The sequence below is a fragment of the Panthera pardus genome, unplaced genomic scaffold, assembly GCF_024362965.1.
Source record: "Panthera pardus isolate Hobbes unplaced genomic scaffold, ASM2436296v1 HiC_scaffold_22, whole genome shotgun sequence".
Lineage (NCBI taxonomy): Eukaryota > Metazoa > Chordata > Mammalia > Carnivora > Felidae > Panthera > Panthera pardus.
In genome coordinates, this window is record NW_026526788.1 from 47,792,001 (window position 1) to 47,804,530 (window position 12,530).

Consider the following 12,530-nt stretch of genomic DNA (forward strand, 5'->3'; position numbering starts at 1 on the left):
CTATGGAAGCAGGAATCCCCTCAGCCATGCTTTTTGGGCCAGACAGGTGCTCAGAATGACCAACAGCCTGAGTGTCTGGGGCCAGAGGTGCGGGGGGGGGGGGGGGAGGCAAGCCCTCCAAGGGTTCAGTGCCAGCTGCTGTTGGGCCACACCGGGTGCCCTCTGTGGCTTCCCCCACCCCTGCTATCTACTGCACCAGGCCTGTGTGCCAAGGGCAGTTGCTGGAGGTGGTTTCTTGTGACACATAGTGGGGCTCAGAATCTTCTGGGCCATAGAGCCCTTTGGAATCTCTTGAAATAACACACACTCCCCAGAAAAATGCACATGTGTGCGTGAGTGTGCAAGTGTGTGCACCAAATTTGCATACTACCGCAGGGGCCTTGGGAAGTCCCTATTCATGTGCCCCTGGATTCCCAGAGCCCAGGTTAAGAACTCTGCTGAAACGTGTCACAGCGAGAGGGAGGAGGCAAAGGGGCATCCCAGACAGAAGTCTGGGTGTGGGTTTCGCTGCAGCATCAATGTGGCATGTGACGTCACCACGTTGTGCCAGCCCTTGGGCCTCAGTTTAAGCAGGATTGTACCGGCAGCTGATCTAGAGCGTCTTCAGGGCTCTTCCCAGCTCTGCAGCTATGGGGCTGCATGGCCTCCCTGCTCCCATCCCCCAAAGTCAGGCAGGGCAAGGGGAAGGGGTTCCAAATCTCTCCCTCAGCAGTGCCTCCTGGGGAAGGAGGTCAGACAGCCAGAAAAGAAAACCGAGCAAACTCTAAGTTCCCCTTTCACTAGAGCAGAAGCTCTGGGAAGTGTAGCCGCTTCCTATTTGGTTTTAATTTACTTGAAAACAATTCCAAAACACTTCCTTCACTGTACTCTGTGACCAGATAACAACCCAACCTTTACAAGGATCCGGGTTTCAAGCTCTGCTCTGTGATTCTTCAGCTGTGTGACCTTAGGCCAAGTCCCGTTCCCTCTCTCAGCCTCAGGTCCCTCATTAGTTGAATCACTGACTGCTATAAGATGGGCCTGACATCAGGTTCACCCATAATAAACTGAAGCTCTCATGATAGGGCACAACGGGGTGTGCTCTGGAGATGGGGACAAGGGACTCAAAGAGGGTGGCAGTCCTCCCCTGGAGTGGCTGTGAGCAAGGACATATGGCTGAGTTTGCTCTCAAAACCAGGGCCCAGGTCCCCAGAGGCCCAGTCCAGAGTGCCTTCCGGTAGACCTCCTGGTCAGGGTCTCCCTGTGAGGCTTCGCACTTACAGGATCTGAACTGAGACATGCTGAGTTCTGTTCATGTCCTTTGTTCTCTGTCATTGTCCAGGTGACCTTGACCCAGGGGGACCCTGGACCTTCACTCTGTTCTCGACCTCCAGGCCGCCCACCGGAGTCTCAAGGTGGAAATATGGCCTCCCTTCCCACTTTCACAGGGGCTGTTTAATCAGTAGCGTCCACCTCATTTTCGCTGTCAAGTCAAACCGCCAGCACTACCCACACAGAGAATGATGACAAGAACTGCTGAAAATACACTTCACCACCGACAGAGAGCTGAACCACACCCCATTACAACTTCCAGCCAGAAATGTTTCGACTTAAGTTTAATGCGGTCCATCTTCTCTGCTCACCCTTCCCCTTCTCTCCCCCCCTTTCTCTCCTCTCCCTCAGTCTCTCCTTCCTCCCTTCTTCCCTTTCACACCTCTCACCCTGGTGGTAGCAGCTCAGGGATTATACTGGGGAGCAGGAGGCAAGCAGACCTGCATTAACCTGTCAGTTCTACCAATTCACTGCGGGTATCTTTTTTTTAAATCATGACTACTGGCAACAAATCTTGACTGTACCCTGAGCAGTTAAACTATAGAGAAGCTAGGAAGGGTTTCTTCTGCCTTCCTAAGTGCAAGTGTGAGGCTTTGGAGTCTAACCTGCCTGGGTTCAAATTCCAGAATCCTAGCCCCACTTGCTGGGACTTTATTTACTTTGCTTATGAAGTGAGTTTACTAAAGCTTTCCTTACAGTGTTTTAAGAAAGCACTGACCAGCACTAACCCTGCACTGATCCTGGTGTGGGAGGAGGCTCTCCCTCCCACAGGGCTGTGTCCCATTGTAAAAACACTGAAGCATCTCTTGGGGATTAGAAGTGCCTGATTGAGTGTCAGGAGCTGGGGCGGCGAGGGGTGGGGCGTGGGGGTTGGAATAGGATGGTGGGCAGGGTGAGCTCTGAAGTCAGCTGCTGAAATGAATGAGACCTGGCCCAACAAAGTCTGAGTTCAAATCCTGTCTCAACCACTGACTCATCTGGGTGAAAATGGACAGTTCCATAACTCTCCATGCCTCAGTTTTCTCATCTGAAAATGGGGAAAATGAAAGTATCAGGGCTGTGAGAAGTAGGTGCCATATTGTGCTAATGACCTTTGCACAGGTCTGGGAACAAGGCAAATCCTCTGTAAATGGCGTGGTGAGGCAAGCCCCTCCTTCTGCTATTATCTCGGCGCCGGTTTTCCATCTGTGAAATCCGAGAGTTGTGCCAGAACCTCTTGGAGCCTCTCCCCACAACTAAGATCAATGCTTCTAGGATATTGCCTAAGATGAGAGGCAAACTGGGCAAAGGTGTAGCCTGCGGCCGCTCTCACCCATCGTGCTCAGGTTTGAGCCCCTGAGGTGCCTTCCCTCTGGAGAAGGTGGCTGGCGCAGTGCCCACCCTCAGCAATGGCCGGGGCTGCGCCAGGCTGGCAGGGGGAGGGAACTCTGCACGCGGCAGCCAAGGGGCACCGGTGCCCAGGCTTCAGAGCCCATGGTTGGGGGCGGTCTTGGGCTCGGGGACGGGGGTGACGGTGCTCCGTGGATGCCCCCAAACTCTCCTGCCTCTGCATCACTCACCGTCCGCTCATCGCGCCGTCCAGAAGCCGCTGCCAGTGCTGTGCCCTCGCCGGCACTCGAGCTGTGCAGGCAGCGCTTACTGCCCCAGTTCCCTGGGGCTTAGCGCGTAGGGCCCGCCCCTCCCCCGCCCCTCGCCCGGCGCCGGCCAATGGCCCGCTCCATGTGTCCCTCTGCGCCCCGCCCCTCCCCGCCTCTCCCCGCCTCTCCCCGCCTCTCGCCTCGCGCAGGCCAATGGCGCCGCCGCGTCCGTCCCGCCCCGCCCCGGGCACACAGGGGAGGGTGGGCTTCGGGCGGTGCCCGAGAGGCAGCGAAGAAGGTTCGGGGACTCGGGCCGGAGAGGTGGCCCCGCGTCACGACGAGGGCGCCCGGAGACGCTTGGAGGAAGCAGTCCCGACTCTGCCGGGAGGGTCCGGTGCGTGGGCGGAGTCTGGGACCCTTGGGTGATCGGGACCCTTGGGTTTCCAACAAAGGCCACTTCGTGGGTACCAAAATTACTAGTGTGCACTGGGGAGGATGTTATCAGTTAAAGCCAGGCGGTTGTCATCTTTTTCGCTCAAGGGGCACCTGTGTGTGGTCCTACGGTTTGGTGTGGCCTCTTAGAACTCATTCTGAGTTTAAGAAATGCGATCCGATGGTAAAGAGGAGGTAAACTTCTCGGGGCCCCTGGGTGGCTCAGCCAATTAATCGTCCACTCTTGATTTCCGCTCAGGTCCTGTTCTCATGGCTCCTGTGATGGAGGCCTGCGTTGGGCTCTGTGCTGACGTTGGGGAGCCTGCTTGGGATTCTCTGTTTTTGTTGTTTTTTTTTTTTTTTTTTTTGCCACTCCCCTGCTGGTGTGTGCCTGTGTGCTCTCTCTCTCTCTCTCTGTCTCTCTCTCTCTCAAAATAAAAATAAACTTAAAAAAAAAAAAAAGGAGATAAACTTCTCTCCCAATCACCGCCTACCGGATGGGGATTTGCTTGCACAGAGGCAGAGGGGACAAAAGCACACAGGCCTTTTAGAGAACTCAGAAGCTCATTGTTTCTGGGGTATGGAGGGGGTGGGGGTGGGGTGGGGAAGAGGCTGATGGAAGCATTCGCAGTTTCTGTTTTATATCACCATCCCTAGTCCTGACCTCCAGACCTCTTCTCTTGAACTCTCAACACGAATCATTTTAGTGTCATTCAATCTGTGGTTCCTAACTTTGTAGAAACAGATGTCCATTTTAGAACCTGATACGTACCTTCTAGAAAAATGCGGGTATATTCAGCCTGGGATTTGAATTTATGGGCCCTTTGGACCCCTCTTGAGAGGGGCTGTGTTAATTATTGCTGCTGGATTTGGGGTCAAGAGATCGGCTCTGCTGTCTATTTCCTGCATGAGCTTGCCATGTTGCAACTGCTCAGGGCCTCAATTTCCCCACTTGCAAAAATGAGGGGGCTAAAGGTGACCAGAAATACTTCACCTTTGCCCTTACATGAGTTCATGGAGAATGGCCCATCCTCTGCCAGCTTAGGGCCTGTGGTCAGGGACTTCCACTCCTGCATAGCCAAAAGTTCTGGTCATCAAAGCTAAGGCCAGTAACTGGTGCTTCTGAAAAATTTTCAAAAACAGTGAGCAACAAGTGTCCATCAACTGAGGAATGGATTAAGAAGATGTGGTACACACACACACACACCACACCACGCAATGGAATACTACTTGACGATGAAAAAGAATAAAATCTTGTTATTTGCAATATCGTGGATGGAACTGGAGGGTATTATGCTAAGTGAAATAGGTCAGTCAGAGAAAGACAGATACCATAGGATTTCACTGATATGGGGGATTTGAGAAATTTAACAGATGAACATAGGGTAAGGGAAGGAAAAACATAATAAAAATAGAGAGGGAAGCAAACCATAAGAGACTCTTAAATACAGAGAACAAACTGAGGGCTGATGGGGGTGGGGTGGGGATGTAGGGGGATGAGCTGAATGGGTGATGAGCATTAAGGAGGGCACTTGGGATGAGCACTGGGTGTCATACGTAACAGACGAATCATTGGGTTCTACTACTGAAACCAAGACCACACAGTATGATAGCTAACTTGGAAAACAATTATGTAACAAAACAAACAGACAAAAACAGTGGGCAAAATTCAACATAGCCCTTAACCTCTGAGTATTCATCCTGTGCCCAATAGGATAAGTAAGCACAGCACCAGGGTAACATGCAATTTCCCTGGGACTTTCCAGCCCTTGAGAATGAATCATTCCCTCTTATCTGGTTGATTCTGTGTCCAGGGCCAGGACCGGTCTGGAAAGATGATTGCATTTGAGGAAGCAACCTGATGTGTCTTGCATTCCCACTGTGTGTCAGGCACTGTGCTAGTGCTACACATCGGGGACGCCACACAATCCCCTCGACACCCCCTGGGGAATAGGTGTTTCCACCTGGATTTTACATGGAAGACAAGTGTCCGTCATCAGGGTCCTCAGTTCCTTCAGAAGGATGATCACCTTTTCCTTTCACTCAGTATTCAATGAAACTGTATTTGGTCTCCAGCTCACTTATGGTGGGTGTTGTGGCTATTGTTAGTTGCCAATCCATTATTCATTGTCTTCTTTGGAGAAAAGAGAGGAAGGAAGTAAAGGAATGGAAAAGGAAGAAAGTTGAGAGAGAGAGAGGGAGAGCCAGGAACTTGTTTGGAGCAGAGCTGTGCCAGTCCCTAGCGACAGATTGTGACCACTGCATTTTTCATAAGGCACCTGCACCATCCCCACAGTGGGTGATGAGATTAAGTGAGTAGATGATGTGACTCATATTTAAAACACTGGAAGATAAAATATCAGTTTATAGCACACAATGTAAATGTAAGTTGCCTCTTATGAAACTTTTGTTTGCAATATTTCAGTTACGTGCATTAGGCTATGATATGACATGTTTCTCACTGTGGGTTATGGTCAAAAAAGCTTGAAAGTGATTAAGTCAATCTTGACGGTCCTTTCCGTGGCTTTCCCAACTTCCTTTGAAGCTACAAGGGCCATATGACCTACTTCTGGGCAAAGAGACAGGGAAAAGCATTCCAGGGGTGGGGGTGAAGTCAACTTTTGCTTTCCTAGGAGAAGGAACAAATACCTCTTTCACCTGCCTTTCTATCTCAGATGTGGATAGAATGTGCTATTTCTGGAGCACTGACAGCTATTTTGAGAACATGATGAAACACATCCATAGGCTAAGACTAGTGGACCATAAGGATAAAAAGAGTCTGGGCCTTATTAACATCATGGGGCTCCTGTACCTTGCCTGCACTGCCCACTCTAGACCTGTCATGGAGACAAATAAACCTATTTGTTTAAACTGGAGACTCCTAAGTGTTTTCTGTAAAAGGACAGATATTAAATATTTTGGGCTTTGTGGGCTAAATAGCCTGTGTTGCAACTACTTAACTCTGCTGTTGTAGTTTGAATGCATCCATAGACAACGTGGAAACCAAAGGGCATGGTTGTGGTTCAAATAAGACTATTTACAAAAACAGGTGGCAGGTCACGTGACCCTAGGCTGTTGTTTTCCACCTCTTTTCTTAGACGATCTTCCCCCCTTTATTGCCTCTCTGACCTCATCTCCTACTTCCCCTCCTTCTCTCTGCTCTGGTCATACTCTTTTTCCTGCATAGGTCCACTCCCACCACAGGGCCTTTGCACTTGCTGTTTCCTCAGCCTGGAAGGCTCTGCCTCCACAGGTCCACAGGGTTGGTTCCTTCGCCTCCTTCAGGTCTTTACTCACAAATCACCTTCCCTTTGAGGTCTTTCCTGGTCCCCTAACCAGAATGCTCCTCACTGGCCCACATGTACTACTCTCTGGCAAGCTGTATGTTTCATTTCTTTACCATGAGCTCCTTGAGGGAGGAAGACTGATTCTGTTTTCTAAGATACTGACTCTGGAATGTGGTAGTGTTTAATCAATATCTGGCATATGATTTTTTCCCCTTTTCTGCCAGATTCAGATTAGAAAACAGATTCAAGGAAGCTCAATTGCCCATCCAAGAGGACATGGTGAGTAAAGTGAATAAAGAATCTGGGTCTGGGACACTGTGTTTGTGCCACCAAGGAGTGGGGGTAAAGCCACATCTACTCTGTTGGAAGAGTAGTTTCTGCAAGGCTTCTTACCCTAGCACATGGCCCCAGGAAAGGGGGTCTTTGAAAGTCCATTAAGGACCAGGGCATTATCCTGTTCACCTGGGGCAATTTCACGTTTTATAGTGTTCCTGCATCAGAAAGTCTTTGGAGAAGTCATTATTTTGTGAACAGTACAAACTAACTTGTAAGATCCGTAAAAGGCCACATGGAAACAAACACAAATGGATCCAACATTTTTAGTCAAGAAAGAGCCACAAAGAACGAATTTGTGTTTGATTTTCGAGGGGGTAAGTGTACAGGAGCCCGAGTCTGATAAAACACATGTGACTTATTGCATCAGCTAAGGCAAGGAAGAGTGAGGAATTGCCTTCTTCCCTCTGGTGCTTTGAGAGGCAAGTTGTGAAAATGCCTGGGCATAATCACATGTTGTCGAGATGCAATTTAGATTTCTCTGAGTCTTGAAATATAGGTTTATGTAATTGGACATAAATGCTATTAATAATGAGGATCACTTTCAAGGCCATTCCCTTAAAACAGTAAAGGTGAGTTTGCATTAAAATTGCTAGTTAACTATCTAAGGCCTTTTAGGGATGACTTCGTATGACTTTTTCCCCCCTTCACTCTCCCTGACATAAGATTCAGAACAAGTGATTTTTAAAGGCACTTTTTCAAAGTCTTCACGATTTCAAATGTATATTCTTTAGGAAACAATTGGATGATTGCACTTGTTTGAGATCTGTAAGATCCAGTTTAAACCAAGCAACTTTTCTTTGCCTTTAATGGGCTCCATTTTATTAAACCCACCAGCAGGAAGAGGCCACTTACAGAATGCTCCTTGCACCACTTGGTCTGATGGAATCCTTGAGCAGGGAGGTCATCCATTGCATGATCTTAACACATAGAAGGACTTGCCATCAGTTTTCAGATGATTTCTCAATCTGCATACCATCTACCCTTCCTTCCTATGTGAAATGGTTTTCATTAACTCCATTTGTTAGCATATCAATAACAACTTCAGGTTAATATATGGAACTCTTTAACCCATGCTGGAGGCAGGCTGAAAATGAGAATTTATTCTCCAAATGGACATAACTTTGCATAATGTGTGCCACATAATTGCCTTCTTACACAGACACATACATACATATACATGTACACACACATGCATGCACTTTATATACTACATATTGTTTGTCCGTTATGGTTATGCTTTGGAGAAACTTTGTATCCGATGTTGCAGAACTAGTAAGTGCTTAGGCACAGGGTTTCCTGGGATGGAGAGAGCTTACTTTAAATTTTTAAAAAGTGTTTTTATTTTTGAGAGAGAGACAGAGCACAAGCCATGGAGGGGCAGAGAGAGACAGACATAGAGTCCGAAGCAGGCCTCAGGCTCTGAGCTATCAACAAAGAGCCTGACTTGAGGCTCCAACTCGTGAACTGCGAGATCACGACTTGGGCCAAAGTCAGCCGCTCAACTGACTGAGCCACCAAGGAACCCCGGAGAGAGCTTGCTTTAAAAGGTGATAGCTAGGGGTGCCTGGGTTGCTCAGTTGGTTGGGCGGCCGACTTCTGCTCAGGTCATGATCTCACGGTTTGTGAGTTCGAGCCTTGCGTTGGGCTCTGTGCTGACGGCTCGGAGCCTGGAGCGTGTTTCGGATTCTGTGTCTCCCTCTCTCTCTGTTCCTCCCCCGCTCGCACTCTGTCTCTCTCTCAAAAATAAATAAAGATTAAAAAAATTTTTTTAAAAGGTGATAGCTAAAACTTGCTGCTGAAACTTCCTTTTGGGGAAAAATATCTGCTTAGCTCAAGCCCTTTTTCTACTGGGTCTTGAGAAAAAGATGTCACCATCCCTAGGTCTGCTCCAAAGAGGGGGCACCTGGGTGGCTTTGTCTGTTAGATGTCCAACTCTTGATCTCGGCTCAGGGCATGATCTCACAATTGTGAGATCCAACCCTGCATCGGGCTCTGTGCTGACAGTGTGGAGAATGCTTGGGATTCTCTCTCTCTGCCCCTCCCCTGCTTGAACACACACACGCTCTCTCTCTCAAAATGAATAAATAAATTTTTTAAAAATCTTAAAAAAAAAAAAAAAGACATATGTGAAGACAAGGGTGGCATGAACATCCATAGTCAGAGAGCATAAATAAGTCTGGTTTGTAATGAGTTAAAGGTCTTTCCCTTCACCTTTTCCTCCCTAGGTTCCTGACATTGGATATATATACATATATATGATTTTGGCTCATCCAACAGTACAGATAAGAAGATGTACTTCTTTAGAAGGCACATCTTTCGGGGCGCCTGGGTGGCTCAGTCAGTTAAGCGTCTGACTTCAGCTCAGATCATGATCTCACGGTTTGTGAGTTCGAGCCCCGCATCGGGCTCTGTGCTGACAGCTCAGAGCCTGGAGCCTGGTTCAGATTCTGTCTCCCTCTGTCTCTATCCCTCCCTGACCAGTGCTCTGTCTCTAAAAAATAAATAAATGTAAAAAAAAAAAAATTTAGAAGGCACAGCTTTCCATTTCCTTAGGCTTTCCCTGTCTTCTTGAGCCTCCTGTAGATCTATGTGACCGCCCCCCCCCATGCACCCACACTTCATACACTTTGCCACCTTCTACTTGGGCTATGCTCCTGGGGGATCTGGGGGATGCTGACAATGTGGGGCTGCCAGAAACTCAGTTATTATGAGTGGACTCCGTAATGGCCATGAGTTGCTAATATCTCAGAAATAAGATGAAAATAACTATGGCAATGCCAGATGCCTGAATAAGTTGCATTTTCAATGGAACTAGAATTTTAATAAATGACTTTATGCTGTTCAATATTTTGACTCATTTAACAAATGGCAAGACTGTTTGCTGGACATGGCATGAAACAGTACAAGGGCAGGAGGATTTACAGAAGGACGGTTTTGCAAAGTATAATTTCTTAAGTAAGGATTTCCCTCTACAAAGAGTCTGGTGTTGCCTGAGAGCCAGAATTCCTATGAATAGACACATACTGAGACTCAAGGGGGCAAGCTAATCAACGATTAGAACCTTCCCTCAAGCCAGGATGTTAAACAGCCAACGGAAGTGGAGACTTTCGACATGGAAAAGAAAGGAACCTTGAGAGAGCACAGAGCATTTGCCCAGACAAGGGCCATTTGTCCAGTTCCTGGGCTTTGTATTTCAAAGCAGATCATCCTCAGGGCACTCTGGGGAGACTCCCCGGCTGGAGACTGTGGCTCCTGCTGTGTCCTGGAGGGAAGTACAGCCCCGCTACCTCTTCTTACAAGCGTGCAGTTTCCCAAGGAATGTAAGACATCCTCAACGGAGAAGTGGCAAGCTGGCCGGACTTGACCTGTGAACCTTGTGTTTAAAAAGATGTTTCAGCTGGGTTGACCTCACCTCTGAACCTGCCCTCAGAGACACCTCTATTTAGTTCTTGGTATGACAGGGGTCGGCTTACCCAAGGTTTCTTCCCAGTCTTTGTAACTGTGAACTCAGGATCTGTGTGTTGGAGGCAGGATTGTGCCGTATAATAATAAACATCTTGACTCTTGTGTCCATTTGGGAATCATCTCTGACTTTTCGCTTTGGAAACTTCCTCTCAACAAAATAAATAAGATGTCGACCTTACAGCTGGGACAGAATTAGAATGATCAGTGCAAAATCTTTGGGGTAGGCCAGCAAGCTGGAGACTCAGATGAGAGTTGATATTGCAGTCTTGAGTCTAATATCTTCAGGCCAGCACGCCGAAACCTCACCCAGGGGTTCTCTGTTACAGTCTTGAGGCAAAATTTCTTCTTCCTTGGGAAGCCTCAGTCTTTTCTGAAAGGCCAACTGACTGCGCGAGGCCCATCATGTTTTCCAGGAAGGTAATCTGCTTTACTCAAAACAAAACAAACAAACAAAAAACTTCACAGCAACTTTTAGATTGGTATTTGACCATGTAACAGGGTGCCGTGGCTTAGCTAAGTGGACACATAAAATTAACCAACACAAGCTGTGAGATTGATCAACACTTTGTACCCCATCTTGTCCTTCTCAGGACAGACTCTGTGGCCTTGTATCTGTGGCAGAAGCTAGGCATTCCAAGACTCTTTGGGATTAACAGTGCCTTCTTTTCCAAGGATTTCATGTTTTAATGTACCTATATAATCCGTGGCAAGTTTTGAGAACTTTGCTTCTCTATCTAATGGATCTAAATTAGAAGTTGGCATTTTCGGTAAAGGGCCAGATAGTAACTATTTTCATATTTGTTGACCATACCATTCCTCCTGCCACAAATCAAGCCGTAGGCAATCTGAAATGAATGGTATGGCTGAGTTCCAATAAAACTTTATTTACAACAGCAGGCAGAGGGCGTGGATTTGGTCCATGGGTAAAGATAGAGTTTGGGGTGATATCAGACCTTTTCTCCCCAGCAAACCTGGCAAAGGGGAGAGAAAAACCACACTCTGGCTTGAGATGCTTTCAGCTGTGAGGCATAAAAAACCCAAACAAAGTGGATTTTATTATCTCATATAGTAAAATAGCCCAAGAATGGGTGGTTCCAAGGTTAAGTCAAGGTCTGAAAGACATCTCCAAGGACCAAAGTTCTTTCTACTTCTGTACTCTGTCACCTTCAGCATATTGGTCGGTTTAATTTCACCTGGTATTTGAAAATAGTTCTTACATTTCCTGGCAGACATGACTACATTCGATGGAAGAAGAAAACAGATATGGTCCAGTGCAGCTCATTTTCGTAGCAAGGAAACCTTTCCCAGAAGGTACTGGACCATCTCTCTCAGTTCTCACTGGCCAGAATTAGGGTGTGAGCGTTGCTATACAGGATGGACCCTCTGTGCCTGGCTGGGTAAAAAAAACATGGCTGGCCAAGAGGAAGAAGATAGATCGACCATGAACATTCAGGCTTTACCAGCAAGCAAGCGATCAACAGTGCCCCTGGGAAGAAGCCCAGCGATGCCTGCTCTAATCCCAGGTCTATCACAAGAGGGGGGCTGAAGAGGGGGTGGGGGAAGTTGCTGCCTTGTGATAAGTGAGCAGGGTTTGAAGGGAAAGAAGAAGGGAAACAGTCTGGAGAGAAGCTTAGGAGAGCAGTTTCCTCTGTGAAGCGCCATGTAAGGGGTGGGTGGGTGGGAGGCTCTGGTTAACTGTGAAGGAACCCTAGCTAGAGAAACGGAGCCACCCAAGCCAGAAAAATGGGAACTAAAAATGCCTTTGGAGAAATGAAGAGCTCCAAGGGGACCTGAGGCCAGAAAGCTCCCCACTCCCTCACCCAGTTGCCAGCCAACTCCGGGCTCAGGGGAGTGAGAAGCGAGAAGCCTTGGGAAGCCAGCTGTACTGGCTGGTCTCTGCTTGCTAACCTCCTTTAGAGCCTCCAGGGACTGGAGTGCAGCAAGGAGGAGCAGCGAGAGATCTGGGCCCCAAGAAAGAAACTGGAGGGGTAGACCAGGTGTTTAAACCTTGTCCCTGGGTGTCAAGGTGACATTGACTTAATTATTCCTTCTTGCATGGGGTGGGGGACACTCTGCTGAGGCTGGGATTTTTGTCATGGGCTTGGAGGCAGGCCATGCAGGA

General features: G+C 48.0%; 1 protein-coding gene across 2 annotated transcripts in view; it reads right to left on the reverse strand.

Annotated features, from left to right (window-relative positions):
* RASSF4 (Ras association domain family member 4) overlaps positions 1-2,994 on the reverse strand; it is a 33,110-nt gene extending 30,116 nt beyond the window's left edge. For both annotated transcript variants that reach the window (XM_019444988.2, XM_019444986.2), the window contains exon 1: positions 2,871-2,994. The gene's annotated coding sequence lies outside the window, so the exon portion shown is untranslated. The remainder of the gene's footprint in view (positions 1-2,870) is intronic.
* Between the last annotated feature and the right edge of the window lie 9,536 nt (positions 2,995-12,530).